Below are 19,130 nucleotides of genomic sequence, written 5' to 3'. Positions count from 1 at the left end.
GTTTTATTTTATTTCGTTTTTGCAACAGCGTCCTACGCCATTACATGGACGGCTTCAGTGTATTGAAGATCGAAGAGTTCCGGTAGAGAAAAACGAAATAAAAGATAGTAAGTTATGAAAAGAAACGACAATAAGAAATCTATATCCCATGTATATGTAGATGTAATCATAGTATATAGCCAAAAGATATGTGTGTATGTGGCTGTGTGTGGTTGAAAGCTTGGCATTCCGTGTTCAATGCTGACTGCACCTGTTTTACATTTGAATGGTAAGACGCAATTTCTTCAGGTGCTCCCATACCCAGTTCCTGTTGCACAGTTCATCGAGTTCAATAGATGGCACAACTACACCGTTGATAACTTATGTAAACGAAATTCTTAAACAACAAACAACTGGCTCCAACAAACTGGCCCCTATACAAACAAAATATCTAATTGAGCCAAATTAAAGGTTTTTCTATAAGCAGTGTTTGCTCTGATAGCCTCCAAGGAGCCAGCTATATCTTACTGATTGGGCATTCCAGTGTGTCTGTTTTGGTTTTGAGAAGAATGCTGTGACACTGTGCACCTTGATGGTCATGACTGAGCTGAAGGACTTGCTTGGAATCGATGCTGAAATTGAAGCCCATTTCCAGGTTCTCTTAAACCATGCAGTTCCTATTAATGGCCCAGCAGATGTCGCTATTTCACCTTCTGCAGGGCTGTGAAAGCTGCAGGAAAATATACTCTCAATACAAGTGAATGAGGTTTTGGCCAAACTTTACACTTGATTTTATTACCGTAGTAAACATTTTCATAAACACTTTATGTTTTCAATCGCCAGTTTAAAGTATTTTTTAAATCATCATGACATGTGTTTAGTAAATTATGTTCCCATTAGTTTAAAAAAATAACGATAAAGTAGGGTATGTTTCTAGGGCTTCTACTGGTTCTACCAAGTGAAGACACGCCCTCACTGCGATTGCAGCCAATAGCAGTCATTTCCGGTTTCATTTCAGGGCCAGAAGTTCAAAGATGGCGGATTTCAATTTGTCGAAAAAGTGGCTTCAAAGCAGTAGAAACCAATGGGGCTCCCATTGTCCATATACAGTCTATGGCTATAACCTAGGGTACATTTGAGTCAACACTTGTCTCTTTTTATGAAATTTCTTCTGATGTGATTACATCGTGATCTTTCTTGATACTCTAAGCCATCTGGTCCAGAACAGACCATTGGTGTGTTGGACTTGTCTCCTATGGCGTCCAGCATAGGCATCTTGCCGATCGAATAGAACGTGTGACAGAAAAGGCTGGACTTTGAGCTGAAGAAGATGGTTGTAAGAAAGCTTCCAAATTTTCCAGATAGTTTGAGACAGTCAAAATAAGTCTTTAACTATCTTTCTTGACCAGACTAATTAAACGCCACCATACCCCACGTGATGAGCTCTATTGGGGGATTAAATGTCCATTTAACTTCGTTTTGCTGAAGGGCATGTTCCATTTTCTGTCTCAATCATGACAACATGTGATTTCTGCCACTGTGACTGGCCTGCTGCTGATAAACGTTTTGGAGCATAATTTTGGAGACTGTTTACTGGGAATTGTAGCAGGGTGTTTCACTTCTGGCATTGCCGTCTTGTTCAGTCACACCACAACGCTCAAAAGACCATTTCCAAACACTGGATCCTTTCTGTACGATGAACGGTTATTCTTCTCATGACCACTCTCTCCTACAGTGTTGTCAGTTCCTCTGAAAAGCTTTCGTTCTGGCAGAAATTACAGTAATTATGGCTCCTTCTGCCATTACCAGATCATCTGCAGTGTGTGTGATAGCAGCATTTGTTCCTTTAAACTACTTAATCTACATTTCTATTCTATCATCATACTTCCTTACGTTTTTTTACTCAATTGTAACTTCTACAAGTGACGAAACAAAGTTGCAGGTTGTGTTAAGATTTCTCAAGTCTAAAAAAGTATGTGCAATAGATAGACCTAAATTCAGTCAATAGCAGTACAGCAGTAAGAAACGCAGGATAGATACAGAAAAAGGAAATACAGCTATGGGTAACAACAAAATACTACTACTAATAATGATAAAGGTACAAAGCAGGTAGCAACACTGGGATTAGGAAAGGAGTACCAGATACCAGGTATACTACAGGAAAAAAAACTTGCCTGGCCCTCTGCACTTGGACTAGCCTAAATTATGTTCAGTAACTACAGCACCAGAGTTATTGGCGTAAGCAAGAGTCATTAGTCCATGGACCAAACGGAGTGACCGTTTGCAGCATTGATTAGCCTCAGGGCTACCTGCACAAAGGACAGCATAACGGATATGCATAATTGCACTACTGATGTTGTCAAAAACAAGTACAAGTTTGATTGTTGGCTCTTTCTCCTGTTCTTTCTCTCATGTCAATAGACGTGCAGGCCTACATACCCACACCTGCGTTTGTATATCCTCTCCATTCTTCCACTCCGTCAGCAAGTGATGATATCTGCTCTCCTTACTGCTCTTGGACCCATTTGAGTCTCCTGCAGGTACTCTCCAGTAATGCAGGACTTGTGGGTGTACCGCAAACCATGGGAAACTATAGTCTTACTAATCATTGTGTGTTTTGGGTCCAAACACCATCACTTCAGTTTTGTTATTGTTCAGCATCCAGCAATTACTGGACATCTAGGACCCTATGGCTGCAAGACCAGTGAGGCAACTGAGGCGAGGTCTGATGGATTTAAGGACAAATAGATTTGTGTATTGTCAGCATAAAAATCTAAAGATACTTGACCTAGTGGTAACATATACGTGTAGATAACGAACAGTAAATGGCCAAGAATGGACCCTTGAGGAATGCGATATAAATGTGATATTTGCATAGCTAGAGTAGACTTTCCCAACTGATACAGAGAAGGTTCTGCCACTCAGGTAAGACTTAAACTAGTCTAGCGCAGTCCCAGTCATGCCTACCCAGTTTTCTAGACAATCAATTAATGTACAGTACCATGATCAACTTTATCTAATGCAGCAGAGAGATCCAACAGCACCAATGCAGTATAACAACCGGTATCTGAATTCATCCTAATTTAAAGTGCAGTTTCTGTATTGTGATGATTTTGAAAACTGGACTGGAACTTTTCAAAGAGTCATTCATAAAAGATAGGAGCTGAGAATATACCACATTCTCTAGTGCTGAAACTTGGGTGATGGGGCTTTATCAGTGTCTGCCCCCTCTCTGTGGAACACAATTCCAACACACATCAATGCTGCCCCACCCTAAATTTGCCCTCAAAACCCACCTCTTTTTCTTATCCGCTGGTAATCAAATTATTGGCTTAGGAATGGGACAAAAACAAAGAAACATCCATGAATTCAAGTCTCCATGGGGTGAGTAATCAATAGAAAAAAAAGTAATGTTTTGGTTGAACTATCCCTCGAAAGAACTTTGTATTTGTTTTGTTTCTGTAAATCACCTTTGAGTGTCTAAAAAAGTGCTATTATTATTATTAGTGTTACTGCTAATACTTTGGTAATAAAGGGTCATTTAGAAGGGTCATTCATAATTATAAAGATTGTTGAAAAAAATAATTCAGTAGGAATCGAACAACAACCGATGTAAAGAATACTTATCCATTTTGGTTGAGTTGAATCCTCTTCAAAAGATAGCATCAATGTTTGAGCTTTATAAAGTTAATTATATAGAATATCATAGGGAATGCTTTAATTGCTTCTTACCACGTAGGGTGATAAGGGGCCCTAAAGCCGATACAGTCCGCCTAATCTGTCTGGATTGGAGAGTAATCAAAGATCAGATCTACACAAGAGGGTATATGACCTCTATTGATGTGTTGTCATAGTTACCACGGCAACATGGCTCCAGTTCATACTCCTATGGAATGACATGGAGCCATGTTGCCGTGGAAGGTTACCTTGAAGGTTTGACACCCCCCTAATAACTGCCTCCCTTGATTTAGTCTGTATGTGTTTAAGATTATCAGGTGCAGCAGTCGTGGTCAAGGGTAGTTTTTCCATACTTTGTACTTGGAAATTGAGCTGGTTAGAACATGTAGTAAGACTAGTGGGAGAGTTGTGTTTATTAAACCTTTCACAAGTTGGTCCATGTTTGCTGGCCAGGTTTCACAATATGACCTCTATAAGGCAATGTTTTCTAACGTCAGCCCCCATTCTCACAATTAAGGACTGCTCAAACTCATGAGGGCATGGAGTGTGTATTATGCGAGATACTGACTAAAATAGTCTTTCTAATGTAGTCAGCACTGGGGTAAGCCATTGCTAGAGACCAAACGTACTGAAATAACATATGTAGCTATATGAGGTGCTTAATGTGAAGAAATGGGTCGAGGAGACAGAAGGTATGACTGGCTTGGTTTACTGTGGTTGTGTACACGTAAGGTATAAGGTTATATCCTACAGTATATGAGTTAAGAGCATTGTTACATTTTTGCTGTGCAGCAATGAGGGCTCTCAGTATGACAATTCATTGATTTTCTTTTCATTCTTGTATTTTTTCAGTAAAATGTCCAAGTTGGTGCTGCCTTTCACTAAGAAATATTGTTCAGCTGAAAACTGTAACCAAAAATGCTATCATAAGAAGTATGCTTTTGTTCTTTGCATATCCTGTTACTGCACTAATTATTTTCCTTACAAAAATATTGTCATTTGATTTATTGTAAAGACTTCATGTTTCAACGGCAAGAATGACGGAACTTTTTGTAATTTATAAAGTATTCCCGGTGCCTCTCACTCTGTTCTGCATGTAAAATAAACACAGACATTTGGAGATACGATATCTAAATATGTGCATTATAAAACTGTCTGTCTATGCCAGTTGTGTGTATTTCCAAACAACATCAGAAAGTGTGTATTGCTTGGAAGAGGTGCTATATTTGTGGTGGGGTTGTCTAAATATGGAAAGAAATTTGAGATACTTTTAACCCCCTATTTCTATCATTGGTCTCTCTCTCTCTCTCTCTCTCTCTCTCTCTCTCTCTCTCTCTCTCTCTCTCTCTCTTTCTCTCTCTCTCTCCCTTTTTATATTCATGGCTTTATTGTTGACTTCTTTATATAATCTAAAGTCAACACGGTCTGAAGCTCTAAAGGTTATGAGTACTGCAGCAGGTATGTAATGTTTATGAGACTTATTTGTCCTACAATGTGTCATCATAGATATTTTTTTTTAATTAAGCAGGTTTTTAATTTCATATAGGACTATGCAAAAAATAATATTAAAGGCATGAATTAATCATAGGCATTTAATATTATTTTTTTTTCAGTTTAAAAAGGAAGAAAAACTTTTTCACTCATAGTAACAAACTTTATTTCTCCATCAATGTTTTGAAAATGTTTTGATCTTCCTGAGGTTGTTTTTTTCTCATCCACCTGAAATATTTATGCTTCGTCATACAACGGTGTAGAATAGATTGATGAGAGGCACCGTCGTATGAGGAAGTATAAACCGGGCTTAAAATGCAGTTACAATAAAGTTATAGACTTATATTCATCATCACAAAGATTCTTCTGGTTTTCATAACTTTAGTTTTTGTACAATGTTTTACGGTTTCTGAGTATGACAATAATAAGGCTTTAATAACAATATTTGGACGGTTAGCACATTTGGTACAATGCATATGAAGTTTTGCAAGAAGTAAGAGAAGGTTGATAATATACATTTGTCTACGCGCTTATTCTATAATTTAGTCCAAATAATACATGCTGAATATTCAATCTAATAGAAGAGTCAATTTTGGAATTTATGGAATTATTAGATCGGCTATTTTCAGCGAAAGCTTTCCCCACAATAACAGAAAACAGAAAAGACACTAGTATTGAGCCCTGAGGGACTCCAGGCGGTCACCTCACCCATATGGGGTTAAAGTGGTTAATATCAATCCAAAAGACATGACAGAGTAAAACCCTACTCTCCTTCAAAACTGCCCTAAAAGAGTACCTTCAGGTGGCTGCAATTCAAAACTGGCCCCTGTAAAAGTCATAACCTAACCCCCCCCCCCTTTTTTATTGAACTTTTTACAGTACATATTTTTTTTCTTATTTTTGAAGTTGTAAACTGTTTATATGATGTTCTGCATAGTAGCGTATATCTGTCTGTCATTTAATGTCACTATGAATTAATTGAGTACATGGGGACCCCATTTGAAACAAGCCATTAGGCTTTCATGGGCTTTTCAATCCTATTTAGTTGACCTTGTATTTAAACTGTAGCCTACTTTCATGTGCTTTTTTTCTGCAAACTTCTAAATAAAGTATTCAATCAATCAATCACAGTAAGTACAATCCCATAATAAACGAGCCATAGTCTCGTCAACATTTCCACAAAAAGAACAAAGTGTGTCAAGTAAAGAAGTTACTTCATTTTCATTTTTTTTGGTTTGAGGGATGTGACGTCATACAGGCGCGCCTCCCCCCGCCCCCCCCCCCAGTCAGTCAGTCAGTCGATGGACGGTGGCTGCCGAGCAGGAAAAAAGAACCCAACAGGGATACAAATAACATTTATTTATACTTATATATACTATTGAATATCGACTCTCCAGAGGAGTGAAACATCTAACAGGTAAAGTTAGTCATTTTCTAACTTTAACTTTAGAGGAGAAAAACTGCTGGGTTTTTTATTATAACGCCCAGCTCCGGTTGTTGAAAGTCGCAAGAAGTGTTAGCAGTTTAGTTTGTGATTGGTGCTGTTATTTATTGGACCAGCAGGAACCACACAGTTCTGACTAGTTATTATGTACCACCAGATATGTGACCATTAAGTTACCTATAGATTAGACTGGTTGGTGAATCCTGTATTCATTGGAGTTTATAGCTGTGGACTCGGGATTTTACGGCTGTCAGACATTTAAAGAAGCATTTGACAAACTTCGGCGCAGAGAATAAAGCAGCTCACACAGGTATTAGTTATTAAAGCTACTTAAAGGGGAAGACCACCCATTTTCAATATTTAACTATGTCATTAATATAGCATAAAGGAGTTGTGTGGAAATAAGAAAAAATTTAAATGTTAAAAATTTTAAATTTTAAACCCAAATTGATTTTGGGTTTAACATTGCAAATTACACCGTGATGACTCATCATGGTGTAATTTGCAATGTTAAACCCAAAATCAATTTGGGTTTAAAATTTAAAATTTTTAACATTTAAAATTTTTCTTATTTCCACACAACTCCTTTATGCTATATTAATGACATAGTTAAATATTGAAAATGGGTGGTCTTCCCCTTTAAGACATTGTTGAATCGCTGTTACAAGGGTGAAACCAATTGTAATTTGTTCAGTCGATCTATTATTGACTTATTGGTATTCTCTAATGATAACAAATAATCTCTCAGTATTCTTATGTCAAACTTCAGCCCAGAGAGGAAGCAGCTCTCAACAGTGACCTGGGATCAAGTATTAAAAGTCATTATTAAAGCCACCGCTGCGTCACAATTGAAACCTTGTGATTTGTTCAGTTTATCTAGTATTGAACTTATTGGTATACTCTGATAATAACAAATAATCTCTCGGTATTATGTGTAGTTGTGTCAGTGTCAAACTTTGTCCCAGAGAGCAAGCAAGCAGACCCAGGGATAAAGTATTTTAAGTTATTATGAATAATTAATACTAATTAAGCCACTGCTGCGTCACAATTGAAACCTTTAGATGTGTTCAGTTTCTCTCGTATTGCTACACAGCAAAATGAAATGCTGATCATTGTCATTTTAGCTGTTAAATCATCACTCAGTATTACTCTACCCGGGTTTATATCACAGCGAACCGTTTTGCCTGTCCTGCAGTCTAGTCAGTTCATTCAACTCAAGTGTACTAATGGAACTAAATGGTTCCATTTAGTTCCATTTGTACACTCTGAATTGAATGAACAACACAGAGGATTTGACTTTGTAGTTTCTATGCAGTGAAACTCTTTTTAAAATGTCAGTGGTTGTCAACCTTTTGAGGCGGTGACCCCCCAAAGTAATCATATTTGAACTGACAACCTGACAAGCCCTTGGAAAGTAGGAGTTGAGGCATTACATTTTGTTTGACTAGGTTCCACAGATACATATTGTGTAAAATAGCCGATCTACAAGCTTGGTTAGGCTTGTGAGCTTGTAGATATGTTATTTTCAAATAATCTGCTTCTTTCTTATACTATTTGACAATTTGGCCAGTGTTTGACCAGTTTTTATAGTATAGATTGTTGATTACCGGTACTTTAAATGCAATAATGGTCCTTTTTAATTTTAGTTTTTTTGTATTAAAAAGGTCTTAAAAGTTCTTAAATTGTCACTTTACTGTCATCTTGGTAAAGGGGACCCCCTTAGAAATCATATGGGGACTCCCCTGGGGGTCCCGACCCACAGGTTGAGAACCACTGGTCTAGTACACAGTCGGTGTTCATTCAACTCTTGCAAGTGTACAAATGGAACTAAATGGATCCGTAAGGGGATTTTACTTTGTAGTTTCTATGCAGTGAAACTCTCTTTAAGTGATGAAGGGCGGGGTTCCTTTTCCTAAGTAAAGATAACCTCCAGTCCCGCTTGCTGTCAGATCATGCTTATATTGTGTGTCTAAGTACCTAAGATATCACTGTAGGTGTGTGTGTGTGCGTGTGCGTGTGCGTGCGCGCTGCACATGAGTGTACACTGAGCCAGGTCACCAGGGTGTTGCTGTCTTTATTATTCTTGCAGGGGCTCTCCTACTCACAGCTGTGTTAAGGGGTTTAATTTGTGCAGTGCTTGCTTCATGCCATTACTTTGGACTTTGGAACACAAGCTTGTGTGTGTGTGTGTGTGTGTGTGTGTGTGTGTCTCACACACACACACACTGTGTGTGCTGCTGACATGTAAGAAAACCGGGATAGGATAGGTTTTGTTGTAGTAGACTTTCTGATGGTGTGGCTGTGTGTGAAGTACTCTGCAAGACATCAGGCTTTTGCTCACAGTAGTAGTAGTGGAGTTAGGAAAGCAGGGGACTCTGAATGTCTTCTCCAGACATGTCGGATAGTTATTAGTCAATCGTGAAGAAATCTTAGTCATGAAATGGAATGTGTGAGTCAGTGGGATTTCATTAAGTTTATTGCGATTGCCCAGGAGGTAGTGGATTTGGGTATGCTTAGCAACCAAGGGTCTAGGTACACCCCAAGTCTTTGAGAAAGAGCGTTTTTATGGTAAAGCAGAACTGAAACCTCCGTGAAAATGTTTCAGTACTGTTTCCTCCTTGTGTTACTGTGAACTGGTTGTTTCTTCTCTCTGGGACAATGTGAGCTGGTTTTGCCGTCACAGACATGAGCTAATCTTAGCATGGGCAGTCCAATTTAGGCTTTCAGGAGCTGTTCTCTATTTAGAGTGAGGCTTGTCGGTGTATTCTCAAAGACTGTACCCAAATCAGTTTAGGAGATGTTGGCTAAACCGGCCTAAAACTGAACTGTCTACTCTGAGTGGTGTCATATTCTTGTGTAATATGTTGAAGTTTGTGTCTCTGACAACTGTCTCCCCTAAACTGTAATACAGAAGACCAAAAGTCTAAAATCAGGAGAGACACTTTGGACATAATCCCTTTTCAATGAATAGGAACTTTGTTTGCTCATGCTGCACAGTGCACACTTTGAACTCATGGACCTTTTATGCTCAAATAATGTTTAATATTATATTATAGCAATGCTGGAAGTTGGTCTGATCCCCACAGAAAATTCCCCTCCAGGATGTTCTCTCTCTCTGTCATAATATCCGAGAAGCGCATGTATCTAGAATAAACTGTAGACACAGGAATAACACATGACCTGTGTGTGTGCGTTGGGGTGGGGGGTTAGTTTCACATTCATCATGGGAGCCATTCTGCTGCTTCTCTTTTCTTTGACTTGGTCCAGGCTGTTCTGTCATGTGAACAGACAGATGGGGTTCCACAGGAAACAGTGTAGAATTTACTGACGGTGACGTCAGGGTCTCCCTCTCCCTGTCACGTAAACGCAGTGTTTCCCTCTATTATGTAGCTCTCCCCCTCGCCGGCGCTTCCAGTGGGATATTGCCTGAAAGAATGGAACAAATCCTATTGTCTCTGCCTGAATATGGACCAGTGTTTTTAGTTTTTTTGGCGGGGCAGGGCTGGTTGCGTTCCCACCAGGCTGATACAGTGTTGATGGATTGATTAATTCATTGTCTCCTGTTTTTGGAGCATTGCAGTATATAGCCTAGTATGATCTGTCAGTGTCACTCGGTACACACTACACAGCAGTGATTCTCAATCTTTTTTTTACCAATCTACACTGCAAAACCCTCAGTGTTAATTTAACTGTGAGTGTGCAAATGGGAACCAAAACGGACCTGCATCACTCGTTTAGCTGGGGACCCCCAGACCCCACGCTGAGAGCCACTGCTGTAGTGTACAGCATGAATGGGTTGGAGCGAGGAGGAGGGGTCCGATCAGCCCATCCAGTGCATGTGAGCTCTGACTGCGTTTTTTGCTGTGCAGCTGTCCAACCCAGAGCAGGAGAGAGAGGGCAGAGGTGATCGACGGACGGGCCAACAAAGTCAACTTCGTGAACCGTGGTTGCCATGGAAACCTTCTGACCCTGAAGCTTGTGTGTGTGTGTGTATATCGTCTCTGTCGGGTGGGAAACCTCATATGTCCAAAATTGTTACTTTTCATGATTCAAATCCAAAAGTAGCAGATCTACAAACTTTTGTGTGACACTGTAGTGTGATGAAGTAGGTTCGTTAATTTACCAAAAAAAAACACAAAAAGTTGGAGATAGATAGGAGGTTTCTGCCTGACAGCAACGATATGTTTTCTTTTCCACAGCACTCAGTAGGGATTTCGTATTAATGTCCCACAGAGTGAGCGGAGGTAGCACTGGTGTAGGCCTAGACCAGCTCAGCTGCACTCTCTGCCAAAGAGAGAGAGCTCCAAGCCCTGTTTGAAACAAAAGAAGGAAATGGATAATGGGAAAAGTCACCTCCAGGCAGATAAGCAATTTTGTCATGTGTGATTATTATGGCATTGACATACATAGCAGGAGGCTAACTTATTTTTTCAGCCTGCACATTATGTAACTGCACCGTTTTCCTGTATTCCACCCGACAACCTATTGTTACTGGAGGGCAGGCTTGCAAGTTTTGCACCGGGAAAAAAACCAAACAAATACACGGACAGGAAGAGACAGATCCATTTTTCCTGTACTACATTAGACATCCCTCCCACCCCAGCGCGGGATAACTAAATCAATGTAACCTGAATGCTGACCCTGAGTCAGGACGGGACGGCCATGGAGATTGGAGAGAAATATGACACATCACATCACAGGGTGACTCTGCTCGCTGTAATCTGGCAATTACACAGCAGTGTTGTAAGTGTGACGACTGGAGGGGGTGGTGTAGGCTTGGGCAGTGTCAAGGTAATAAGTAAGTTATACCAGGGTATTAAGGAATCCTGAAGGTATAATAATTTTCAATACTGTCAAAAAATGCGGACATGGAATCATGCAAATATTGTCACATGTAAGTAACCTTATACTAACTTCTACAACTGCCAGTCTTCTACAACCACCCACGGGCCCACACTATTTCTGTTCAGCCCACTTATGTGTAATTCTTGCCACAACATCAAGTCAGTGCCATCGGGCCCTCCAGCAAGGTGTTCTGAATCTATGGAAGAAGAACTGTGCTTATTTCTTGACTATTCATTAATCTATGAGCTATTTAATGACATTATTTTAATCCTAGCGTCCCAATACTCTATGCACAGCAGCCATATTGGCAAGAAATTGGGCTGCTTCCTTACTTAATTCAGAGGTGTTACCATCAGTCATGATGACTGATGAGTCTGATGACTCTCTAATGTCTGAGCTGCTCCAGTGTGTTTTTCTGATGCTGTTGTGTTCATAGATATAGAAACCTAGATACCTCATTGGCCTCTGCAGTTCATTGGAGCGACTGGTATCGCAATACCTTTGTGCTTCCGCCCTCAGTCTTGTGCGTCACAGAAGGGGACGTTCAGTAGGCCTCTGATTGGCCTACCGAACGTCCCCTTCTGTGATGCACGCGACTGAGGGCGGAAGCTGGTGCGCGCCCGAGATACAGACGCCTCAGAGCCGGAGGAGGCGTCTACCTTTATATGTCTATGGTTGTGTTCCACTCCTGTTTTCACTTCCTTCTTTCTCTTCATTAGAATCATTGATAACACCTGTGAAGTACGCCAATCTACTTGTAGCTATTTTAGGCAAAGAGATTTGGTGTAGAGGGAAAAAAGTAGGGGGCATAGTATATGCCCCCTACCTATGTTGACCTATGTCCCTGGGGGGACATAGGTCAACTTAAAGGACAACTTTGTTTTTTTTTACAACCAAGGTTTATATTTTAGCTTGTAAATAAAAGATGAGTGTTGTTTATTTTTCATTTACTGCTTTCTAAAGTTTTAGCAATTCTTGCAATCTTTTTTTTTACAGTGGGCGGGGGCATTCTGTCCGGTGGCTAAATATGTATTTTTTACACAATAAAAAAGGTCCTGTGGTCTTTGATGGCCAGATGTGAGTTATTGGGCCTATGTTGACCTATGTCCCTGGGGGGACATAGGTCAACTTAAAGGACAACTTTGTTTTTTTTTACAACCAAGGTTTATATTTTAGCTTGTAAATAAAAGATGAGTGTTGTTTATTTTTCATTTACTGCTTTCTAAAGTTTTAGCAATTCTTGCAATCTTTTTTTTTACAGTGGGCGGGGGCATTCTGTCCGGTGGCTAAATATGTATTTTTTACACAATAAAAAAGGTCCTGTGGTCTTTGATGGCCAGATGTGAGTTATTGGGGGCCAGAAGAGCTACTGTAAATAATAATAAAGAAAACGCCTGGTTATTGTGTAAAAAAATACATATTTAGCCACCGGACAGAATGCCCCCGCCCACTGTAAAAAAGATGGTGAAAATTGCTAAAACTATAGAAAGCAGTAAATTAAAAAATGTTAACACTCGTCTTTTATTTACTTTAATTACAATCTAAAACATAAACCTTGGTTGTAAAAAAACAAAGTTGTCCTTTAAGTGGATAGGGTTAAACCCCTTTTTTCTATTACACAACTACCTTCATATAGGCTACCGTGTATACCCCGGTGAAACGCCTTGAAGGTATGTAAAAATAGATACCGCCCACGCGCGGTGGTCTTAATGATCTTGCATATGCTATGTGTGCACATGTTTCACAAGCGATATCTCTATTATTGGGTTATGCAGATGTCAGCAAAAAGTGGACGCTGGCTGTGACGCTAGTGTGACAAGACACTGGTTGTGTGGTGAGAGACCGGCGTTGTGACCTTGTTGTAGATGTGCTATTTTTGGCACACGACACTGTCATATGATGAAGTATGTAAATAAGCTTGGCCAATCCGATTGTCGAATGGATAGGGCGCCTAGTCCGCCTACCATACCGCATGGGCTCTAATGCCTGGCGGCGAATCCCTTTTTCGTCTCCCAGGCTGGCCTGGGTGGACTATTTGCTGCATGTCACTCCCGTACTCTCTCCCAGTTTCCTGTGTCTCTCTCTACTAACTGTATGTTTATCAATATGGTTAGAAAGACCCCCCCCCACCCATACAAACATCAATCAGGCTTAATAAAGGCAGTAATAAAAGATTTCGCTCTCATAAAATATGGGCCCTAGCTCTCATAATGTCACACAAAAGGTTGTATGTTAGACCGTCATCTCGCTCTCTGTCTCTTTGAGTCTCTCTCTCTCACACTCACACACACACACACACACACACACACACATTCACACACATTCACACACATTCACACAGACACAGACACACACACACACACACACACACACTATCCCTTGCCCTATCATGATATTTTTACAACTCCAACAAACACCTCAAAGCCAGACATGACTGTGCCTGTCAGCTGTGGATGATCTCAGCAGTGTGTTCTCACTGTGCGTGTTCTCACTGTGCGTGTTCCCATGGCTTCCTATTCCAGAGCTCTCCTGTCATCTACAGTACACAACCCATGACTCTCCTTCTCCTACAGACAACTACCCTTATGGTATTCTTGGTGAAGATATTTGGTGTAGAGGGGAAAAGGAGAGGGGGCCTTCTTGTATAGACCCCTGGGGGACTCCGGTCAATGAAGTATATAGGGTTTAATTGGTTATGTGTTAACTGTTAAGGCCCTGCATGTTGCATGCTGGGCCTGCTCCTCAGATCCCTTCTCCAGTGCGTTGTCTCTCCTAGTCCCTGGCCCCAGCTGTTGTAAAGGTCAGTGGCGTCTCATGTGTCTGCAGTTCAGTCATGACTCAGGTCTTCTCCATCTCAACAGCACACACAGAGAGACAGCACTCTGCTCATGTGCTTTCAATAAACGACTGGCTTATCACTGTGTCTCGCTATCTGTCTTTCTCTCTGGGCCTCTCTTTCTCTCTCTTCTGTTTCCTGTGCAGCTGCTCTCGACATTTATATGCAGCTCATCACTTGATCTCCGTCCACCCATGTTAATCAGCAAATTATTGTTGCTCCATGAAGCCTTACTCTGTTGTGAAACACTGCAGTAAGTCTGACCTGCAGGTCACGGCAAACTTAGTCGCAGATTTGTGTGTGTGTTTTCCCCCCCCAGTCAAAGTTGTAGCAAAACATTTACTGTTGGATACAGAACATATGGTGGAGAGCTAGCTTGCATTGCCGTGTCTGGCATTTCTCAACATGGCAGGGCATAGCTGTAATAGCCATCTCCTTCAGTTTGGTTGATTTTCCTATTTGCTAGAGTCTGACGCAGGCTTTAAGCCAGGTCTTGTTCTGTGCCGTGTATGCCAGCTTTTAGTTTTATCTTGAGGCTAGAGTGAGATCTTGTGTCAGTGCTGAATTCCTGCATGCTTGGTACACTCACTAATCAGACCTGAGATGGATATTGCTGCTGTTATTTGATTACATAATCAACCAGCCATGTGCTGCAAGAATGTACATTCAGCCAAGAATGGACAGAAAATGTCTTCAGTTTGTGTAATGGTGCGGAAAATGTGCACAGTGATTGAGGCTTTGCTCTCATGCAGAGTGCATGTGAGTGTTCCCTCATATTTAGCTTAAAGGGGTTATGACATAAAAATCTGTTTTCCATTTTTTTTAAATCTCTTCTCTGGATATATTGTATATTTGTTAGCTGACATTGTATTTCACATTATTATTAAAAAAAAAAAGTTGGTCAGGGTTGTACATTTTTGATGACTTTAACCTGCGCCTTGGGGTGTAGTTCAATGAAATATTTTCATTGCATTTGTATTTTTTTTAATTGAATATTTGAATGAGACAGTTGTTATACCCCCATTTATACTGTAGTCTTGTCAACCAGAGCCGTGTGGCTCTGCTATCAACCCCCCTCTTCTCTGTGGCTCCTCCCACTCCCACTGCCTGTCGTTCCCACGAGTCGAGAGCACAACATGCTGTCACCATCACATTATAACCTCGTCCCATTGGCTACTGTAAACACCAGTCAATCAATATGTCCCGCACTAGCTGTCTGAGGATTTCTGGTCACGTCATGGCGTCTTTTAGTGATTTTCTGTTTAGTAAAGAGATGGGGAGACCCCTGTTACTGAACCAACACTCTAGCAATTACTTATTTAAAAATTTAAACATATCACTAATCACTTGCATTCACTTTAACACAGCAGTCGTGAACGATCATGCATCTACTGCTTTAAGTGTTGTTGTCTGTCCAGTCCACGGATCACATAATATATATATTTAACTCCATGTTCTCATGTAGGTTGACAGAGTGAGTGGACTTTTGAACTGTAGTCCAGGCATTGTTTACACTTGAGGGTCATACTATGTCAGTTGTCACACAGACGTTAAGATATGCAGGTGTTTGTTCTCGTTGGCTGTTGGTTACGTCAGACCTGGCAGAGAGTGAGCCCTGTCAAGGGAATGCTCATTTTCTAGTTTTAGTAATATGGATTGTTGTGCAAGCTGCTGACCTAAGTAAGGAGCCTTTCTTTCTGTTCAGTGGCCACACTAGGCAAGGCAAGTTGATGAAAGACTTGGGGTCCCTCAGGGCTCTATCCTTTCTGGGCCCACTCCCGCCCCCCCCCCCCGTACACCAGATGGGTCCACTGAAAATTGCCGATCTACGAGCTTGTAGATCTGCCATTGTCCCCGAACGTTCGCCCCCAGAATAGGGATGCTAGGGTTCAAGTGGTTAAAGGTAATCAAATCACCTACTATGATTTCTGATACCACGTCTTAGACTAAAGCTGGAGGCATAACATCATAGGCTATAAGATTGGTTTCAAGGTGAAATGCTTATCTCAGTTTGTAGCACAATGAGTTACTGTGTGACTGTGAACTCGGTTTGTTGTGGCTTCACATGTACTTTGTCTATTTAATGAATGTTTGATGTTGAGAAGCCTGTGTTTAGAGGTGATATTTAGCACTGCAGCAGTGATGACTGAATGAATGAAGAATGTGGACAGGTGGAAGAGAGGCAAGGGACACAGGAGGAAACGATAATTCAGGTTCATGGTTGTGAATCTGTCTCTGTCTGTTTAAAAAAGGTGTGTGTGTGTGTGTGTGTGTGTGTGTGTGTGTACTATAAGATAAACACTAACAATAATACAGTATGTTATTCTTGAGCTGTTGACTGTTTGCGGCCTCTGCCCGAGTCTATTTGCGCGTGTGACTCATTTGTGAACATATTGTTACATTCGTTTGGGTTTATTCCTTTTCAGAACGTCGTTAAGATGAAACACACAAAAGAGACAGTTGTCTCGCTGTGTGTTTGTGTCAGTTGTTGCCCACAATGCATCCCTCTGTCAAAGTCCTTGCCCTCGAGGGCATGGGGCTACTGACCGTCAGAGCCAACACACTCACTCAAAATATACACACACACACACACACACACACACACACACACACACACACACACATGCGGACGCACATACACAGACACTCACAGACACACAGCACACAGTCTTAAGCAGCATCTACTCATCTTCTGTGAGTCAAACAAGCAAAAGAAACGGCCCAGTCAGTGTGGAGAGGAGGATGAGGAGAGGAATGAATGACAGGATGAATAGAAGAGGAGGGTTCCAAGGGAGGAGGAGGAGAAGAGAGGAGGGCAGACAGAGAGCTGTCTGTCTGTCTGTTCCGCTGCGCTGATCGTCCAAAAGAAACGGAAGCGGAAGCTCCTTGCTGTGTGACTCTGGACGGTTTTCTCCCTCTCTCTCTCTCCCTCTCTTTCTGTCTGTCTGTCTTTCTGTGTCTCTCTGTCTCGCTTTATCGTTGTCTGTCTGTCTTTCTTTCTGTCTTTCTCTCTGTCTCTTTCTCTTTCTGTCTCTCTGTCTTGCTCTCTCTCTCTCTTTCTCTCTTCTCTCTTCTCTCTCCTCTCTCCTCTCTCTCTCTCTCTCTCTCTCTCTCTCTCTCTCTCTCTCTCTCTCTCGCTCTCTCTCTCTCTGATACACACATCACACCAAGGCCTTGGCAGGCAGCACAGTGGTTCTCTGTGTGTGTGTGTGTGTGTGTGTGTGTGTGTGTGTGTGTGTGCGTGTGCGTGTGCGCGCACACGTGCCGGAGCTATGGACACGATGGAGACTCCCACCTGCTGCCTAGATTATCAAAAGAGATCTCTTTCCACAATGCACACACACACAATCTCTATCTCTGTCTCTCTCTCTCTCCTGAACTATTTTCTCACTGGTGTGTTTTCCTCCTGATATGGTTGTGTGATCCATGGCAGCAGTCCCAGTTCTGCAGAATGATCTAATGAGAAGATAACGTTGCCTAGCCTGTATGTTTTGTTTTGAACACGTGATGATTGAACATAAAGCAGCTTTCTGTCGTTGGTTTCGGGGTGCTGCCTGGTAGCTCAGCTAGTTAGTGTAGGGGTGGGGGTTCCCAAACTTTTCCATGACACGGACCCCCAAATAGCCATAGCCCCTGGCTGTGGTGGCCCCCTATTGCAAAATGGCTTTTAACCCATTAAGACCTGGAACTGTGTCATTTTTAGATTTGAGCTAAAAAGCATTATTTTACACTTTGGGCTATTCAAAAATAGCAGATATACAAGCTCATAGCGCGGCACCGAGTGCCGCGCTACGAGCTTGTAGATCTGCTATTTTTGAAAAATCGTGAAAATGTGTGCAAATCTTTGAATATATATATTTTTAAAGCGAACATTTTTAACTCAAATCTTTGCTTCTGGGGGTCTCTGGAACAAAATATTTTGATGGGGGTCTGCGGCCAAATACATATAATTTTGGGGGTCCTTGACATGAAAAAGATTGAGCACCACTGATATAGAAATATAAGTTTTTCAGAAAACTGTTAGAAAACTGTAAACAATTGGCTTCAGGTCTCAATGGGTTAAAAAAAACAGACCTCCGGACCCCTCTATTTGGTCTGTTTTTTTCCTTGAAAAAGACTGCAAGGTCGAAACGTCATACTGTTGCTTGCTGTTGTGAATAAAATTGGAGCATTTTAAAATTGAGTTGCAAGCCCTTCTTTGCTCATGCATCCTTCTCACCTTTTTCACCCCTAACCAAGAATGTAGCATGTATCATGGGAAGGGGCCTGGGTGTTGTCCATTGATTTCCTTCGTTTTTTGGCAAGAAATATGTATTTGTCTCCTTTTTGGGTCCCTCACCAATTTACATCCCTGTATATTATGGATTCCCAAGATGAAAAAAATATTCACACACAAAATCAAGCGCAGTATTGCATGCATCATATCACGCGTGACGCGGTGTCTCTGCCCTCAGTTTCTGGTCTCTCTACATCAGTGCTACTAAAAAAGATTGCGGCCCATGCTTCATTTTTGCGGTCCTTAATCGTCATTGCAGTTACCAATATAATTATTCTCCTTTCAGTGAGGATAAATAATTTGTAACATTACTAACCACAAGTGGGTGTTTGTTTGTGCATATTATGTATTATGCAGTTTCAGTCGTGGGAATGCGGTCAAAGAAGCAGTAATATATCCACAGCTAAATGTAAAATTTGCATTTGTGGAGGTAATTATAACAAGTCCATATGCCTTCTTTGCCGGAGAACAGCATTTCCAAAACTGGCAAAATGTTCAATGTCACCACGATAGCAGATGTTGTTTGTTTTTTCAGTTTATCCACCAAAAACACTGACATTTTATTTCATTTGTTTTGTTTG

At 41.0% G+C, this 19,130-nt stretch overlaps 1 protein-coding gene across 3 annotated transcripts in view; it reads left to right on the top strand.

Moving 5' to 3' along the window:
• Positions 1-6,447: 6,447 nt before the first annotated feature.
• pacsin2 (protein kinase C and casein kinase substrate in neurons 2) overlaps positions 6,448-19,130 on the top strand; it is a 43,780-nt gene continuing 31,097 nt past the window's right edge. For all 3 annotated transcript variants that reach the window (XM_080420765.1, XM_080420766.1, XM_080420764.1), the window contains exon 1: positions 6,448-6,565. The gene's annotated coding sequence lies outside the window, so the exon portion shown is untranslated. The remainder of the gene's footprint in view (positions 6,566-19,130) is intronic.

The sequence above is a fragment of the Gymnoscopelus braueri genome (genome assembly GCF_963280865.1).
Source record: "Gymnoscopelus braueri genome assembly, chromosome: 23".
NCBI classification, from domain to species: domain Eukaryota; kingdom Metazoa; phylum Chordata; class Actinopteri; order Myctophiformes; family Myctophidae; genus Gymnoscopelus; species Gymnoscopelus braueri.
The sequence above is the reverse complement of the archived record's forward strand: the minus strand, read 5'-3'. Positions and strand labels throughout refer to the sequence as shown.